General features: G+C 51.2%; 1 protein-coding gene across 1 annotated transcript in view; it reads right to left on the bottom strand.

Annotated features, from left to right (window-relative positions):
• Positions 1-18,160, bottom strand: part of ADAMTS2 (ADAM metallopeptidase with thrombospondin type 1 motif 2) — a 261,969-nt gene that overhangs the window by 63,783 nt on the left and 180,026 nt on the right. The gene's annotated exons all lie outside the window — the stretch shown is intronic.

Genomic DNA, 18,160 nt, shown 5'->3' with positions numbered 1-18,160 from the left:
GCCCGGTGGGCTACAGTCCATGGGGGTCGCAAAGAGTCAGACACGGCTGAGTGACTAACACACACACATACATGATCTGAAAAAACCCAAACACTTGTTATCGCATGGTTTCTGGGTTAGGAATCCAAAGGCAATCCAGTGGGGTCCTCTACTCAAGGTTCTCCCGTGAGATTGCCGGCAGCTGAGACTGGGGCTGCAGTCTCAGCCGAAGACTCCCCTGGGTGGGGCACAGTCCCACACTCACTCACACGGTTACTGGCAGAATCCAGTTCCTCACGTGCTGCTGGGCCTAGGGCTCCTTGCCACCTCACAGGGACCTCGCCACAAAGCAGTCACACAGGGCAGCTTGCCTCCCCCAGCACGAGTGACCTCAGAGTGCATATCCGAGGCACAAGCCATAGTCCAGTTAGAGGCGAATCTCGGTCCTGCCCATGCCCGCAGGGAAAGGACCACAGCAGAGAGGGACCACCAAGACGTGGGCTCACGGGCGCCATCCTAGCGCCTGCTTGCAGCAGAGATGTGTCTCATATACGATGAGTGACTCCTCCCGCGAAAGTCAGCTGGCGTTGTGTTATCGTCACTTGCTGCTGAAACACCACGAGCAGCAGACTTCCTCCTTGGAGACTCGTGGGAAGTCCAGGCGAGTGCACTGGCTGGCTGGCTGGAGGATTCAGCTAGTGCGTCCAGTGCCAGTGGGAGAGAAGCTCTAGTCACGTTTTTGAAGAGAAGTCAAGAGTCCCAACTAGAAAGACACACGGTGTCAGGGCCAGAGAACAGGAAGAAGGGCATGGAGTTGGAGACAGAGCCAAAGGCTGAAACGAGGTGAGAACAAGCAGTCTGGGGGCTCAGAGAGAGGCCTGACTGCTCAGGGAGTGGGCTCATTGGAAGTGATGGGTGGGTGTTGCAAACCCAATGCCCACAAGCCAAGGCTGGTGATGTGAGTCAGTGAGGCAGGTTGGCTCAAAGGAAAGCAAATCTGTCTTTTGTTCGCCAGCTTAGAAGGTTACAGAAGAATATTTCCCTGTTATGATAAAGAAGTTGGGGTGATAAGGAGTGGTAAGAACTGGCAAACCAAGGAGCCCATGCCCTGATGCAGGGGCAGCAATACTCAGCCCCAGCTCCCTGGGCATGGTATGCAAGAACAGAGCCCAGAGCTGTCACCAGGCTGACCTCTCAGGCCAGTCTTTACATTTTACAAATAAGTGTGTGTGTGTGCGTGTGTGTGTGTGTAAGTTGCTTGGTCATGTCCGACTCTTTGCGACCCCATGGATAGCCCACCAGGATCCTCTGTCCAGGGAGTTTTCTAGGCAAGAATACTGGAGGGGGTTGCCACTCCCTTCTCCAGGGGGTCTTCCTGACCCAGGGATCAAACCTGGGTCTCCTGCATTGCAGGCGGATTCTTTGCCATCTGAGCCACCTGCGAAGCTCACAAAGAGGTTCTGTGGACCAAAGAAAACACATCCCTCACGTCACCAGGTAAGGAACCTTGGAATAAAGGCCCTTCCGGGCTGGACCCGACACTGGCTTGCTGGTGAGCGCCTCCTGCCTCCCAGACACCAGGCCCCTGGATTCAGCCCAGGTTCCTAGCCCCTCTCAGCAGCCACCGTGATCTCACTGCTGTGGCAGGATAATTTACTGAAGTATTGATTTGCGTTTTGTTCTTCCTTTGTCATCCCTTCCTCTACTCCAAGAAGCAGCCCATCACTTCTGTTCTCCAGGCCCACAGGGGTCTGTGCCACAGGACCCAGAGCAGAAGTTGTCTGGGACTCTCTCCCTGCTTTTGGTTTCTGAGGAGACTCCCCAACGGGAGGGGCAGAAGGAAGGGCTCAGAGGGGTTCCACCAGGACGAGGTGGCCCTGAAGAGGCAGATCCCAAAAAAGCAGTGGCCGTGTGCTGGGCCCTGGGAACTTGCAGCCCAGATGGGGCCTGGAGGAAGGTGATGTCAGTGTCTGACATCCACAGTCCGGAGCTGCTTGGACTTCCTGTTTCTTTGCCCACGTCCCAATTCTCCCAAGGTTCTGGCCATTCTCAAGGAGTTAAGGGCTGGTATCCTCCTCCGTGCTGCCCTGGAGAGCTCAGGAGGGGCACTGTCCCTCGTGCTGTGCGGCAGGTGCCAGACCCTGCACCTTTAGAAAGAGCTGAGTCAGTGAGGAGAGAGGACACAGTCAGGACTGTGAGGTGGCAGGAGACGAGCAAGCCAGCTGGCAGGGGAGGAAGCATGGTTTCCGGCCACGGAGCTTGTGGAGGAGGTGCAGGAGAGGACCACTCAGGCGCATGCAAGGGAGAATCTGCAGTGCCCTGGGACACAGGCCAGGGATGATCTTTCTGGGCCCAGCTTCCCTCCTTGGTAAAAGTTCAGCAATTTTCCTTTGGGGAGCTCTGCTGCTTCTCAGGTGCAGCTCCTGGGGGAATAGTTTAGAGCCAGCTGGGGATTCAAGTAAGGTCAGTGGATCGGAGGCTCAAAAGAATCAAAACACCAGGTGAAGTGTTACCCAGAGGCAACCCCCACCCCCAAACAACCACCCATGAGCTTCTAGGCAGAAGACTGCACCCCAGACTCAACCCTTTCTTGGCCAACTTCTCCCCCTTCCTGAGAGCTTCCAGCCTTCCCATAGGTTCTGCCTGCCTTGAAGGGCTCTTCACAGACAGAGTGGTCCAGGCAGAGGGCCCAGGAGGGAGGTCTGGACACCCACAAGGGTCACTCGGGCTCTGGTGGGATCTCCGCACACTGCTCGGCCACCTGAATCACACTCACAGCCCTCCATCCCATGTCTTTGCCACGTATCACGCAGCACATGGGCTGTAGTCCTATCCAAGCAAGGACAAGAGACGTGTCTGTCTTTCTTTCAGAAGCAATGGCGATCCCGCAGTCTTTCCGTGCCGCCACAGTAGTGGGTGTGGCTGTCCGGGCTGATGAGCTGAAGAATATTAACAGTGCTGAAAAGAGGGGCAAACGCCAGGTGCCCATTGGGCCATGCTCCAAAGTCATCGACGGGCTTCTAACTGTGATGATGAAGGATGGTCACTTTGGCGAACTTGACATCACCGAGGATCACAGAGCTGGGAAAGCTGTGAGCTTCACAGGCAGGCTGAATAAGTGTGGAGCAGTCAGCCTCAGATTGGATGCGCACCTCAAGGGTCTAGAAAAACGGCAGAATAACCTGCTCCACCCCGTCAGCTTGGTTTCACTGTCCTGACAACCTCCGCGGGCATCAAAGACCACGAAGAAGCGAGACGAAAGCACACAGGAGGAAACAAATCTTTGGATTCTTTTTCTAGGGCTGCAATACATACAAATAAAATGCCTCGGAGGGGCGTCTGGAAGCCACGCCACCTCTGAAGGCGTTCTGTGTGGGGGGCCTTATCACCCCTCCGCAGGCAGGACAGGAAAGGAAGGGCGAGAGCCGAGGTGGCCACCAGGTGGCGCCGCTGCCGCAGGAACAGCAGAGGGAGCCTCGTGCGCCAGGATCAAGGGGCTGCTGCTCCTGAGACGCCGGCCACCGGCTCAAACGGAAGGCCCCAGCCAGCCTCTGGGGTCCCACATTAAACAAATCAATTAAGACTTCTGCAGAAAGTTCTGTCCCAGTCTCTGCTCTCTGACATCTCCACTGTTTGCTCTAGAATGAGCGGAATTATTTACGCTCTTACCTCCTTTCGTCAAGGAGACAGGAGCAACGTGGGGCCAGCAGCGCGGAGGCTCCGCAGGTTCCAGGATGTATCAGGGGATCCCTCAGATCACCAGTCCCACACACCAAGGCACCTGCGAGTGACGGTGCGGCTCCCCAGGCAGCTCCGCGCCCTGGGGGTGGAAGCCTGCTTCGCCGTCATCGGCCCTGTGCCCCTGGACATGTTCCCTGCTTCACGGTCCCGGGCGCTTCTCCCCAACCGCAGCGTACAGCGGGGAGCTCAGGCGCTTCGGGCCACGGCGATCAGCATCTTCAATATTGCCATCCAGCGGGAGCCAACCGAAAGCTTCTCAACTGCTCTGACCCCAGAGGGTCCCCCCCGGCACCCCGCAAACTCGCCCTCCCAAAGAAGCACAGGACCGCGTGCACAGAGCCGAGTCCAGATCTGCTGGGTTCAAGAAAGCAGAGCTCCCTTCTCAACGTCCACACTGCTAAAATGCAAGGCAGGAAATTCTCTGCGGTGCGGGCCAGTCTGCGCGCTGGACGATGCTGAGGAGCGTCCCGACTTCTTCCTGCTGGATGCCATGAGCATCCCCAAGGTGGGGAGCTGCAAACTCGCCCTCTGAGGGGGGAACCCTCCCATGGGAAACCCCCAAGGGGAGCAAACCCAAGGAGCCCTGTGGAAAAACAGCCCAACCCAGCCTCCCTGAGCAAAGCCGCTTGCTCCCCGTTGTGTGACTTCGGCAACCCTCACCAGTCCTGTCGGCGGGGGGGGGGGGGGGGGGGAGGGGTAGGGTGGGGGTGGGGGGGTAGGGTGGGGGGGTGGTGGTGAGGTAAGAGCCGCAGAGAGCTGCTGTGAGGGTAGGGTGAGGTGAGTGAAGTCACACAAGGGGCTGCAGACAGGACCCGACCCCAAGAGGGCGCTGCAGGCTGAGACTTGCAGGAAGCCTCGCCCGCTGCTGCCGTCGCTGGTGTGCGCTCACCTTACAGGGGACCCTAAGGCTCAATGATGGTAAATGACTCACAAGGACCGACAGGGGCCAGAATCAGCACCAAGCTGAGGGGCTTCTCCAGGCTGCTCTGGGGTGCCAGGGAGTACCTAGAGCTCAAACCTCACCACAGGCATCCACACTCCCAACACCAGTGAGGGCCAGGACTCCCGGATCATCAAGGCACATTCCAGACATCCTCCCAAAGGCTGGGAATCTATTCCCAGAGAAAGCCAAGCTGCCAGCTCAAGACTTTTCAAGTGAACCTTCCCAGCTCAAGCCTGTAGGGCACATCTGTCTCCAGTGCTTCCTGTTCTTCTCTGGACCCTGGAGACTCTGGCTCAGGAGGTGGGCCATAATGGCCAGGGGCTGGGCACCAGGCCTGGAGCCAAATGGTTGGGGGTTGGGGGTGTCCTCACACTGAGGAAACAGGGGGCTGTCCCTGGGATGTCTGAATCCTCTACACAGCCCCCACACAGTCAGGGAGGCAGAGGTCCCTATCAGGTCGGCAATGGCCTGGCATATGCAGGAAGAGGGCAGTGGCACCGGCCCCTTGAACGCTGAGACCTGCCCCAGCACTTTCTTCTCTTGCCTTCCCCTGAGAGGCTCAGTCAGAATTTCTCCAACCCTTCTGTTCTAATGCTGAAAAATTCCTAGGAGCGTTCCATACTTTGTCTTGACCTGGTCTTTCACAACAAGATACCTTCTGTTTTCTGATTGTCCCCAAGTCTCTGATTTCCATTTGCTTTGATTTTCATCATCTTAGGAAATATTTAAAATGAGAACAGTTCAGTAGCTTTGGTTCCTTCTCAAAAAAATCAATTGAAAAGCCAGTTGCTATGCAACCCTCAAGCCTTGCTGGTGTTCTGCTCCCTGGCTGATGGCATATTGTATAAAATAAGATAATCTCTTTTCTTCTGCTGAGTTGTTTTTAAGAAATGGAGAAAAATGTTGTTTTAGGAAAAACTTGAGACAACTCAGAGGCTCCTCATAAGCTGGAAGACAAACATGTCCTTTGCACAAGCACTCCCGATTTTATCCCCAGCGGGGCCTCGGTGGGGCCTGGGGACAGGTGCAAGGTGAGCAGAGGGCAGGGAAGCTGGTCTGCTTCCATCACAGCTTAGAATGAATAGCAGAATCTGAATACCCAGGCCACTTTCTGCCCCCAGTCTGGGTCTCGCTCTCACTGCTCCCAGACCCACCCCCTTGCCCTGACTCTGCAGACCTTGGAGGACACAGCTCAGCGCCCTCTCCTGGCAGGGGTCAGCCTGCAGTCCCCTTGGCCTTTCTGTGCTTCAAGCCTCGCAGGGACAGGGCCTCACTCACTGTCAGGAAGCACGTGGCTCCTTTAAGAGCAGCTCATCGGAATCCATTCTCCTTGGGAGCCAAACTCTATTTGTGACTCTCGTCCAGAAGCCCTTCCTGGCTTTTCTTGCAACAAGCAGAGCTCACTCCCTCTACACGAGTGTCAACCAGGCAGTCCCCTCCGGATCACCCCCCCCCACCCCAGGGCACCAGGTGTTCTGTCTCCTTCGTGGTGCTCACCACTCCAAAACCACCTTGTTTCCTGGTGGACTCATGGGACGCTGGTGCCCCAGGCCTGGGGGCAGGCACATCCCAGGATCCATCTGCCCAAGAGATGGGTCCTCCCACTTCCTGAGGTCCCTGAGAGCCCTGGAAACAGGGCCTTACCCCCAGCACTCTGCCAAGTGGAGTCTGTGGCTGGTGGACACAAACTGATATCGCCCACAATGAGATAAGTACAGAAATGGGAAATTTTCATAGCAGTTTGATGGAGTGACTTTATGTCTATGGAATTTAATAATAAAAAGTTGGGGCTGGTACTCATGAATAATCTTGGTTTTGTCACATTTCCCTGTTCCAGTTATTCTTTTTAAATGTACTTACAGAAATACTGGTCAGTGGTGTGACCTCCGGCTCTGAGGCGTTCTGTCTGTCTGGCCTGGCATCCTTGGCCCTGGCACCTACCCTGCAGGGACTGCCACTGTAGACTTCCCATTTGATGGCTTCAGGTCCGTGGAGTGACCCCTCCTTTCCCAAGGCTGTTGCCCCTGAGCCCACAGCCAAGCATCCCACACTGTCCCTGGGTTCCCGTGTGAGGTGCACCCACTCCAGAGTCCCAGCCCCTCTGCATCTGATGTCTGTCCAGCACCGGCCTCCATGGACGTGGTCGGCCAGCCATGTCCTCCTGACTCTCCTATCCACCCCCCGCCTGTGTTTCTGCAGCATGTCCTCCCCGGGGAAAGTGAGATCCCCACCCTGGACCCCGCTTGCCTCTTACAATCCCGCAACTTGCTGAGGAGGCCCGAGTCTGGCCCTGTAACTTTCTGGAACCCTGCAGGACACACAGGCTCTGAGGGGCGGCAGCCTCCCCCGTGGCTTCCTGAGAACAGGAGGGGTGTGGAGGTGGGGGCGGCGGGCAGGGCATGGGGCATGGCATGGGGGAGGCTCGGCTGCAGGAGACAGCTGAGCTCCGCTCCGTCCCTGGGCCCAGGCAGAGGGGCAGCAGCATCTTGTCCTTTCTGGCCAGGCTTGGGGGTTGTGGATGGATACGGGGATCTAACTCTACATCCTGGCATGTCCTCTATCCTGACACCTCTGAACTCCGTGGCAGAGGTCTGAGTCTGCGCAGCTGTGCCCTGCTAGGGTACAGCGGGTGCAGTCTGCGCTCTGCCGCAAGCGCGCATCGAGCTCCACTTTCTCCCTTCCCGTCACCTCACCACCACGGATTCCTAGCTTCCCAGCAGGAAGTCAGGGAGGTGAGCGGGGACCTCAGTCCCCCTGCGCCCTCTCACTTCTCACTGCGTCGGTCCTGGTCTCGCCGGAGCTGTCCCACTGCCCAGGTGGGCTGCGGCCACCTATCTCGTTGGCCAGGGGCTCCGGTCAGCCCCGTGGCCCGCCCTCCCCACACCATCCCCAGAAAGAGGAGGCTGTGGCGTCACAAGGGGCCCATGCCCACTCCCCGTACCCTCACTCTGCCTGTGGGGGACTCCGAGGGTATCAACACGGCCCAGGCAAAGCAGAACCCCTCCCGACAAGGTGGAACGTAAGGAGCGGTGGCCAGTCTGGCCGTGGCCACGAGGGCGGACCCTGCCACACCTCATCACCCGACCTCACCTGCAGGCGAGGCCACGCACTGGTGGCAGCCTGCATCCCCCTCTAGCCGAGGTGGCTTGCCCGAAGTTTCCACAGACACTCGGGTGACAGAGGTCCCAGGCCCAGGCCCAGGAAAGGCAAGATTGTCCACAGGGCGGAAGAACTGAGGCCTCTCCACTACCTCCAAGCCATCACAGAGAAGAGGTGCCAAGTAAAGCGTGAAGTCCTTCCTGCGTCCTCCAAATCAGAAATAGAACGCTGGACACGGCACTTGTGGCACGCCACTAGAGACCCTTCCCCAGGTGCTAGCGCTCAGTTAAACAGAAATACTTGGACTCTCTCATTTTTAAATTATTGCTTTTTTTAAAAAATAAACAATTTTTCCATAGTTAAAAATGTGCTATAAGTGTATAAAAGAAACCTGCAAGTATAACAGAAACATCCTTACCATGATACATTAAGAAAATTCAGCAAAGTAGAAGGAAGAAAATAAAAATCCATGACCTACTACCCGGAGATAAGTACTGTTCACATTGTATGCATTCCTTCAGTCCCTTCTGGTATAATTTGTACATAAAATCGAGATCATAATACTGGAAGCTTATATCCTTCTTTCCCCAAAAGCAAACCAACTTGACTTTATGCTGTAACCATTTGCCAAAGCCCTTACACATGCTTTGAAAATGGGATTTATTGCTAGTCTAATAACCCACCACTGAAAAAGCAAGAGAGTTCCAGAAGAACATCTATTTCTGCTTTATTGGACTATCCCAAAGCCTTTGACTGTGTGGATCACAGTAAACTGTGGAAAATTCTGAAAGAGATGGGAATACCAGACCACCTGACCTGCCTCTTGAGAAATCTGTATGCACGTCAGGAAGCAACAGTTAGAACTGGACATGGAACAACAGACTGTTCCAAATAGGAAAAGGAGTACGTCAAGGCTGTATATTGTCACCCTGCTTACTTATCTTATATGCAGAGTACATCATGAGAAACGCTGGGCTGAAGGAAGTACAAGCTGGAATCAAGACTGCCGGGAGAAATATCAATAACCTCAGATATGTAGATGACACCGCCCTTATGGCAGAAAGTGAAGAAGAACTCAAGAGCCTCTTGATGAAAGTGAAAGAGGAGAGTGAAAAAGTTGGCTTAAAGCTCAACATTCAGAAAACGAAGATCATGGCATCTGGTCTCATCACTTCATGGCAAACAGATGGGGAAACAGTGAAAACAGTGACTGACTATTTTTCTGGGCTCCAAAATCACTGCAGATGGTGACTGCAGCCATGAAATTAAAAGATGCTTACTCCTTGGAAGGAAAGTTATGACCAACCTAGAGAGCATATTGAAAAGCAGAGACATCATTTTGTCAACAAAGGTCTGTCTAGTCAAGGCTATGGTTTTCCAGTGGTCATGTATGGATGTGAGAGTTGGACTATAACGAAAGCTGAGCACCGAAGACCTGATGCTTTTGAACTGTGGTGTTGGAGAAGATTCTTGAAAGTCCCTTGGACTGCGGGGGGATCCAACCAGTCCATCCTAAAGGAGATATAGTCCTGGCTGTTCATTGGAAGGACTGATGTTGAAGCTGAGACTCCATAACTTTGGCCACCTGATGCGAAGAGCTGACTCATTTGAAAAGACTCTGATGCTGGGAAAGATTGGGGGCAGGAGGAGAAGGGGACGACAGAGGATGAGATGGTTGGATGGCATCACTGACTCGATGGACGTGAGTCTGAGTGAACTCTGGGAGTTGATGATGGACAGGGAGGCCTGGCGTGCTGCGGTTCATGGGGTCGCAAAGAGTCAGACACGACTGAGTGACTGAACTGAACTGAATAACCCACCACAGAGATGTGCTGTAATTTATGTAACTAGACCCTTATTGGCAGACAGTTTAGATTGTTTCCAGTTGTTTACACTTAGCAATAAGGCCACGACCTTTGGCTTAGGCCTAAAACTTCATGCACAAGGCTGTTAACTGCTTTAGAATAGAATCACAGAAAGGAATGAATGACTGGGGGCAAGCATGAAGAACCTTTTAAAGGGAAGTGACCAACGGTCACATTTCCTTCTAGAAACGGGTGCACATTTACACTGGAAAATGGAAGAGCGTAGTGCTGCATTCACCCAAACCAGCAGCAAATCTTTAGATGCTTTTAAAATGGTAAACCATTTTATTTACTTATTGATTAATGGTAAAGCTCAATATTTTCTCTTTTTTGCAACACGTATTTTTTCTTTAGTTAATTGCTTATGTCAATTGCCAAGTCTGTTTTTCCTAGGACTCTTCATATATTAGAGTATTTTTCCATATTGCAAATGCTCTTCCTCATTGTGGTTTGCCTTTTGATGGTGTTTTTTGACAATTTTATATTTTAAGTACTCAAATATATCTGTCTTCCTCTTTACAACCCTTTCTACTGTATTTTCGCTTAGGAATCCCTTGACAATGAATATTTTCTTCTTGATTTGTATGACTTAAATAGCTGAATTTTATTGGTATATATTTATCATCTGAGATATTTAATTTACTATTTATCATATATTTATTCTAACACTTAATAACCATTCCATTTATATTATCACATTTTATTTATGAGAGGTATTTTCAGAGTTATATATTTTATTCTGTTGATCTGTTAACATTTATGCGAATATAGTATGATTTTACTTATTTTTGCTTTACAAGGTGTTTGTAGTAAATCCTTTTTATCTGCTTGGCTTTCAAGGTTTTCCCGGCCATTCTTGAATGTTTATGCTTGTAGATGAATCTCAGAATCATTTCATCAAGTTTCCAGTTATTAATCTAGGAAAAAATCAACATTACTACAATGCCCAGTATTCCCATAAGGAACAGCATGTGTCTCGTTGTGTATTTTTAGTTTTTTCCTATCATTGTGCTTAGTTGCTCAGTCATGTCCAACTCTTTGTGACCCCAGGAACTGTAGCCCGCCAGGCTCCTCTGTCCATGGGATTCTCCAAGCCAGAATACTGGGGTGGGTCCCATGCCCTCCTCCAGGGGATCTTCACAAGCCAGGGGTCAAACCCAAGGCTGCTACATTGCAGGTGGAGTCTTTCCTGTCTGAGCCACCAGGGAAGCCCAAGAATGCTGGAGTAGGTAGCCTATCCCTTCTCCAGGGGATCTTCCCAACCCAGGAATCAAACAGGGGTCTCCTCCATTGCAGGCAGATTCTTTACCAGCTGAGCTACCAGGGAAGCCCCATTAACAATGTGCAATGTTCTTCCTATATGTAGGTCTTACATTGTCTTGTTAGGACTAGGCCAGATATTTTGTATTTTTGGTTACTATTCTAAATGGAACTTTTCTTTCCCTGGTATCTTTACTACCAGGGCATTGTAGGGCTTCCCAGGTGCACTAATGGTAAAGAACCCACCTGTCAATGCAGGTAGAGATGAGGGTTGGATCCCTGTGTCAGGAAGACCCCCTGGAAGAGGGCATGGCAACCCATTCCAATATTCTTGCCTGGAGAATCTCATAGACAGAGGAGCCTGGTGGGCTACAGTCCACAGGGTCGCAAAGAGTCAGACACGACTGAAGCGACTTAGTGTGCAGGCATGCGCACATCAGGGCATTGTGAGTTTACACAGAAATTATTGGGCTTTGTGTAATTATCTTATATTTGGCCATGTCACTAAACTCCTTTCTTAACCCTAAAAGTTTTCCAATGGATTTTTTTGTGCCGGGAGCTTTCCAGGCACATAAGTATCAGCAAACAATTGTAATATTATCTACTCTCCTTGGATACTGGTTTCATGTCATATGATATTATAGCAGAAAGTGAAGAAGAACTAAAGAGCCTCTTGATGAAAATGAAAGAGGAGAGTGAAAAAGTTGGCTTAAAGTTCAACATTCAGAAAACTAAGATTATGGCATCCGGTCCCATCACTTCATGGCAAATAGATGGGGAAATAGTGGAAACAGTGGCTGACTTTATGTTTTTGGGCTCCAAAATCACTGCAGATGGTGATTGCAGCCATGAAATTAAAAGATGTTTACTCCTTGGAAGGAAAGTTATGACCAACCTAGACAGCATATTAAAAAGCATTACTTTGCCAATAAAGGTCCGTCTAGTCAAGGCTATGGTTTTTCCAGTGGTCATGTATGGATATGAGAGTTGGACTATAAAGAAAGCTGAGCACCGAAGAATTGATGCTTTTGAACTGTGGTGTTGGAGAAGACTCTTGAGAGTCCCTTGGACTGCAAGGAGATCAAACCAGTCCATTCTAAAGGAGATCAGCCCTGGGTGTTCTTTGGAAGGACTGATGTTGAAGCTGAAACTCCAGTATTTGGCCACCTGATGTGAAGAACTGAGTCATTTGAAAAGACCCTGATGCTGGGAAAGATTGAGGGCAGGAGGAGAAGGAGACGATAGAGGATGACGATAGAGATAGTTGGATGGCATCACCGACTCAGTGGACATGGGTTTGGGTGGACTCCCAGAGTCGGTGATGGACAGCGAGGCCTGGTGTGCTGCGGTTCATGGGGTCGCAAGGAGTCGGACATGACTGAGCGACTGATCTGAACGGAACTGAGAATTTCCAAAACCTCAGTAACAAAGCTACGTGTCTCTTTCTTGTTGCCCATTTTACTGGAACTGTCTCAAAAGGGCAGCATTTCCCAAAGCAAATTCTGTAGAACGTTGATTCCATGAGGAAAAGGGTTCTGTTGAGAAAGAATTTTGAGAAACCGTGTGTTTGACCCACCTCTTTGAGCTTCACCCTGCACATTTTCATAGTAAAGTCTGAGAAATTTTGTTGTCAGAAACACCTGTTTTACTTTGCCGTATAGGCCTTTCCCAGACTCATTTGACCGTGGAACCCCTCTATTCTCCTATGCAAACATCTAAGAACATCCTAAGAATTAGCAATGCAGAACACTTTTAGGGACAATGTGCTTCTTTTTCTACCTTTAAATAAAATTTGGGTTGTGATGTTACCATCTGTTACCAGTTCTCACCCTCTCAGCTCCCAAGGAGCTGATCAGGCTCCTTGCCCTGCTGGTGCCTTCAGCAGGGGCTCCTGGGCTTTGCCAGGTGCCCCAGACTCGGGGTGCCCCCCTGTGCACCCCACCCATGCCTTTGCAAAGGATGCACCCCTCTGCTCTCCAGGCTTCAGCCCCGCGTGCCAGTGTCTCCCTGGCTGGCTCTCCTGGAATGGCACAAGGCGCCCCAGACAGAACACATCTCCTCTGAGCTCGCTGCCTTTCTCCCCCACGTGCCGCGTCCCCTCCTGTGCTCTCCACCTCAGGGGCTGCCTCATCACCTAGCAGGCTGCTCAAGGCACAAGCTCAGTGTCCTTTCACCTCCATCCACGTAGCACCCATCCCCTCCTGGTGGCCTCCTAAAATTCTCTCCCTTCTCTGTGGCTATGGTCCCAGGACAGCCCACGACTGTCCTCCCTTTGACGCTGCCCACTTTCTCCCAAGCCACCACTCCCACGGCCATTCTGCACACTGAAGCCCGGGGATCTTCTTAGAAATGCAAATCGGATCATGTTACTCCTGCTAGAAACTGCCCTAGTGAGAAAACCAACCCCCTTGGCAGGAGGTACAGAGCCCTCAGGATCCGCTCCTTCCAGCTAGCTTCTTCAGCGCCAACTTCTGCTGCTTTCCCATCTTGCACTGTCCCCTTCAGTCAGAGTCAGCTGCCCCCTGTTCCTCCCACAGCCTGCTCCCTTCCTGCCTTTACCTTGAAACATCCCTGTGCCGGTTCGTCCCCTTTCTCACTCCCTCCCTGTGGCTGAAAAGTCACCGCCAGTCACCTGCCTTGCCCTCTAAGGAAGGACGGCCTGCCCCACCTTTCCCCTGCCAAGTCTCTGAGCCCTCAGTTATAACTGTTTCCCTGTCTGCACCTGCACTCCAGAGCAGCCCCCGAGGTCCGGGGTGAAGCACGGCAGCACGTGACACGTTGCTGCTGCTGCTGCTGCTGCTACGTCGCTTCAGTCGTGTCCGACTCTGTGCGACCTCTCAAAAAGTGCCTGTTAGATGATGAGCTTTGTCCTTAGGCGAACGGATGTGGCAAATTGGATGAGCAGACTTTCTGATAGTAAACAATCATCACCTTCCTATAATAAGCCCTATTTAATCATGAGGGGAGTTTCTCTTTATGCATTGTTGAATGAAAGGCTTAAAGCCTCAGGATTTTTTACATCTATTTTTTAAAGTAAAACAGGTCTGCACTTTGTCTTAGATAAGCTACCTTTGGCAACGTCGCATGTAGGAATCATATTGGCCTGAAAGAGAAACTGGGTGGATTTTAGAACACATATAGATTCCGAAATTGTTTATATGATATTGCATTATCTTTGCTTAATAATTCCTTGCAAATGAATAGAATATACTGGCAAAAACGGGTTATCTGATTCTCTATTTAGAGGTAATTTTAAGATAACTTTGAAAACAGTGAAGCACTTGAGTTCCCACATGATTATGGGGTCTCCCACTTCCCCAAAAAATCCTGAATTTCCCAAGACCTTCTGGGCCCCTGACCCAGAGTTTCTCAAAATCTTACCTTCAGGTTTTCTACTGGTCTCTACCAAGTTTCTACCTGCGTGAGATACTTAAGGAAAGAAAAACAAGAAGACACATCTTGGGGACAGTTTAGCCCAAAGCCTGTCAGGAAGTAGTTAAAATAACCAAGGCTTTGTTCCATGGAGTAATCAACATTGGGAAGGAGACAGACAGTTCCCAGGCCAAATAAGAACCAAAACGTCACCAGCACTGGTAGGCAGTTACCAACACACAACCCTCCAGTTTTTCCTTTCAGTGTCCTGACCACTTGGTAGCTCTTCTCCTCTTTCTACCCGCTGTCCTCTGCAGAGGCAAAAAGTGGGGAGGGGGCTGGATATAATCACGCCTGTCCCTCATGCTACCAGATTCAAAGTTCCTCAGATGCTGAAGGGTGCTAATGAGGGGTCTCAGGCCAGGAAAGGGGAACCCAGCCTGAGGAGGGGGAGGGAGGGGAAAGAGCAGGGAACACGCTGATGACTGCTCTTATGGGGATGCACAAGTCCCATCAGACTTTCCAAAGCCCTGTGTCAGCAAACGGAGGCTGGAACTGTATCACTGGGAGTGGGTCACCCTAGCCTCACCCCGCTGTATGCTGTGCCTACTTGCCTAGAAGGTACCACCCTGCCACAAACTGCCTGCTTACCTGCAGAGGAAGGTGTGCACGCCCCTCCTTCACAGACCACCACTGGGTGTTACGGTGGAGGGGTAGGGGAAAGGCCCAGGCAGAGATCTCCCAACAGCCGAGTATAGGGCAGCAACTGCCCCCAAAGGTTTCCCTTCAGGCAGGAAAAGCAACCCCACCGTGGGCTGCATTGTACGCGTGCTTTCTGACCTTTTAGTTTATGCTTCCTCTCTTTTTTCTAGACTAAATATGCCAAAGGTTTGCTTTTCCCAAGGCTCGCTTCTCAGTGGGCCTTATTGTCACTTTCTGTTTTCTACTTTATTGATTTTTGCCTCTTCCTAAACTATTTCCTTATTTTTACTTTCCTTAGGTTTTGGGGTTTGGGTAGTTGTTAATACCTGTTCTAACTCACTGAGTTGAACAGAGGGTTAACTTGTTTTCATTCGCTCAGTGTGATCTTGGAAGGCGCCTGCCTCTGAATACAGCTTTGGCCACACTCCACAGGTTTTGATCTGTAGTACTCTGCAAGGAGATCCAACCAGTCCATTCTGAAGGAGATCAGCCCTGGGATTTCTTTGGAAGGACTGATGCTGAAGCCGAAACTCCAGTACTTTGGCCACCTCATGCGAAGAGTTGACTCATTGGAAAAGACTCTGATGCTGGGAGGGATTGGGGGCAGGAGGAGAAGGGGGTGACAGAGGATGAGATGGCTGGATGGCATCACCGACTCGATGGACATGAGTTTGGGTGAACTCTGGGAGTTGGTGATGGACAGGGAGGCCCGACGTGCTGCAATTCATGGGGTCGCAAAGAGTCGGACACGATTGAGCGGTTGAACTGAACTGAACTCTCATTTTGATTGGTTTTCCCAACAGTCTGCAATGGAGGCTCTAACAGTATTCTTCCCAGGAAATTTGTTTTTTTCAGAGAGACTGAACTTATTCTTTTTCTATATCCGTTTCCTCCATCTAGTTTTAGAGCACTGAGTATAGTCCAAACAATTTTCACTGTATGAAATTCACTAAAACTTTCTTTACGACCTAAAGTACGTTTGTAATTGTAAAGTGTTCTATTCCCTGGTGGCTCAGAGGTTAAAGCGTCTGCCTCCAATGCAGGAGACCTGGGTTCAATCCCTGGGTCGGGAAGATCCCCTGGAGAAGGAAATGGCAACCCCCTCCAGTATTCTTGCCTGGAGAAACCCATGGATGGAGAAGCCTTGTAGGCTACAGTCCACGGGGTCACAAAGAGTCGGACACGACTGAGCGACTTCACTCTATGATTCCTCAAAAAGAAGGCATATCTTTCCATAGGTATAGCAAGGGGAAAAGATGATATAACTAATTTAACTTTACCCATTATACTATTTGTGCTTCCCAAGCAGCTCAGTGGTAAAGAATTCGCCTGCAATGTAGGAGACATTGGGTTCAGTTCCCGGGTTGGGAAGATCCCCTGGAGTAGGAAATGGCAACCCACTCCAGTATTCTTGCTAGGGAAAACTCCATGGACAGAGAAGCCTGGTGGGCTATAGTCCATGGGGTTGCAGAGTCGAACACGACTGAGCAACTAAGCATAAGCATTGTATTATCTGAAACTCCTGTGCCTTTAAGAATGTAATCTGTTAAAGGTTTTGGAAAGGGTATGAAAGACTCCTGCACTTAGGTTTTTTGCAGATTTCCCCCTTGTTCCGACAGTCTGCATTTTACGCTGTCCTTGGGACACTGAGGGGCCATGACTACCATCCTCCACAGTGGTCACTTGCGTCACCATAGAGTAACACACCTCCCAAGGCAGGAAAAGTGGGCTCAAGGTCCAGCACTGCTGGAATTTGTCCAATCATGGAGTCCTTCGTTGTCGTTTCTGTACTGCAGGCCTTGTATGTGGTGTGCAGTTCAATTTCATTTTGTGAAACTAAGACTCTGCCTCTGAGTAGAGGACTTAACCCTCCACATAATTACTATGCCTGATGTGCCTCAGCTTCATCTTAAGATGACTTGATTTTATTCATACTGAGTGAGGTCAGACCATGGATTCAGAATTTGGCTGCCAGGGTGAGAAGCTGGACTCCTAAGGAGCCAGAGAAAGAAAGAAAGTGAAGTCACTCAGTCGTGTCTGACTCTTTGCGACCCCATGGACTGTAGCCTACAACGCTCCTCCATCCATGGGATTTTCCAGGCAAGAGTACTGGAGTGGGTTGCCATATCCTTCTCCAGAGGATCTTCCTGATCCAGGGATTGAACCCGGGTCTCCCGCATTGTAGGCAGATGCTTTACCATCTGAGCCACCAGGGAAATCTAAGGAGCCAGATGCCACTGGCTACTCACACCACTGAACTGCCTTAAACCTTGGTGTAAGTTTCACAGTCCTTACTTGTGAAATGGGATCATCATATCTCCACCTCCTCCTCTGTCCTTGGACTGAGTTAATTTCATGTAAAGTGCTCCCAAGCTGCTTAGCACAGGCCTGGCTCAGTCCACACTGGCCTGGCACCACGAGGCTCCTTCCTTCCTCACCAGCTCTCCTTTCAGGCCACCCCGTTATCTTTCCTTCCGGGGGCTTCCTAACCCTGCTTGCATAGACCTGTGCATGCTGATAGGAAAAAGGCTTCAAGTCTGACGGCAAGGGGGTGTAAGAAGGGCAAGAGCGCTCAGTGAGAACAGCAGCTACGTGGCCTGAGAAGAGGACACAGGCTGAGGATGCAGGCAGGAGACAAACTGAGGGGCATCTCAACCTTGCGTTTCTGCTGCTTTGACATCCAGGGCCTCGCTGACCTGGGAGGAACTGTCCCTGCCAGGGATAACCAATTCCCAGAGTCAGTAAAGTACTCACTCTGAAGCATATGCTCTTCAAATGCAGACCAACCGATGCAGAGCCCACACCCCCAGCCATCTCCTTCATCGGGCACTCACACTCCAGCCCATTATCCCCAGAGCAAATTCCCAAGGGCCAGGTACCAGGCACTCAGAGGCAGCCCTGGTTCCCCAGAGCCCACTGAGATGATTCACACTGGCCACTCCTAAGCCTGCTTACCCGTGATTCACCTGGTCCTTCCCGAGGTAACCATAATGCAGGGGCTCACCCACAGTTTCCCTCTCCTCCCCCAGGCCTCCCGACCAACCCTCGCGCTTCCCTGTGGGGCCCTGCAGGGCCAGAAACTGTGGGTAAAACCCAGCTTTTCCATGGCAGTCACCTCCTGAGCTGTTGGTCTCACCAAACCTGAACCTAAATTTTTAACGAGAAAGTGAGGTTGAAAGGAGAGTAGGGGCGGCTCATA

The sequence above is a fragment of the Budorcas taxicolor genome, chromosome 7, assembly GCF_023091745.1.
Source record: "Budorcas taxicolor isolate Tak-1 chromosome 7, Takin1.1, whole genome shotgun sequence".
NCBI lineage: Eukaryota > Metazoa > Chordata > Mammalia > Artiodactyla > Bovidae > Budorcas > Budorcas taxicolor.
Note: the sequence above shows the minus strand (reverse complement) of the source record. Positions and strands in the feature narration are given on the sequence as shown.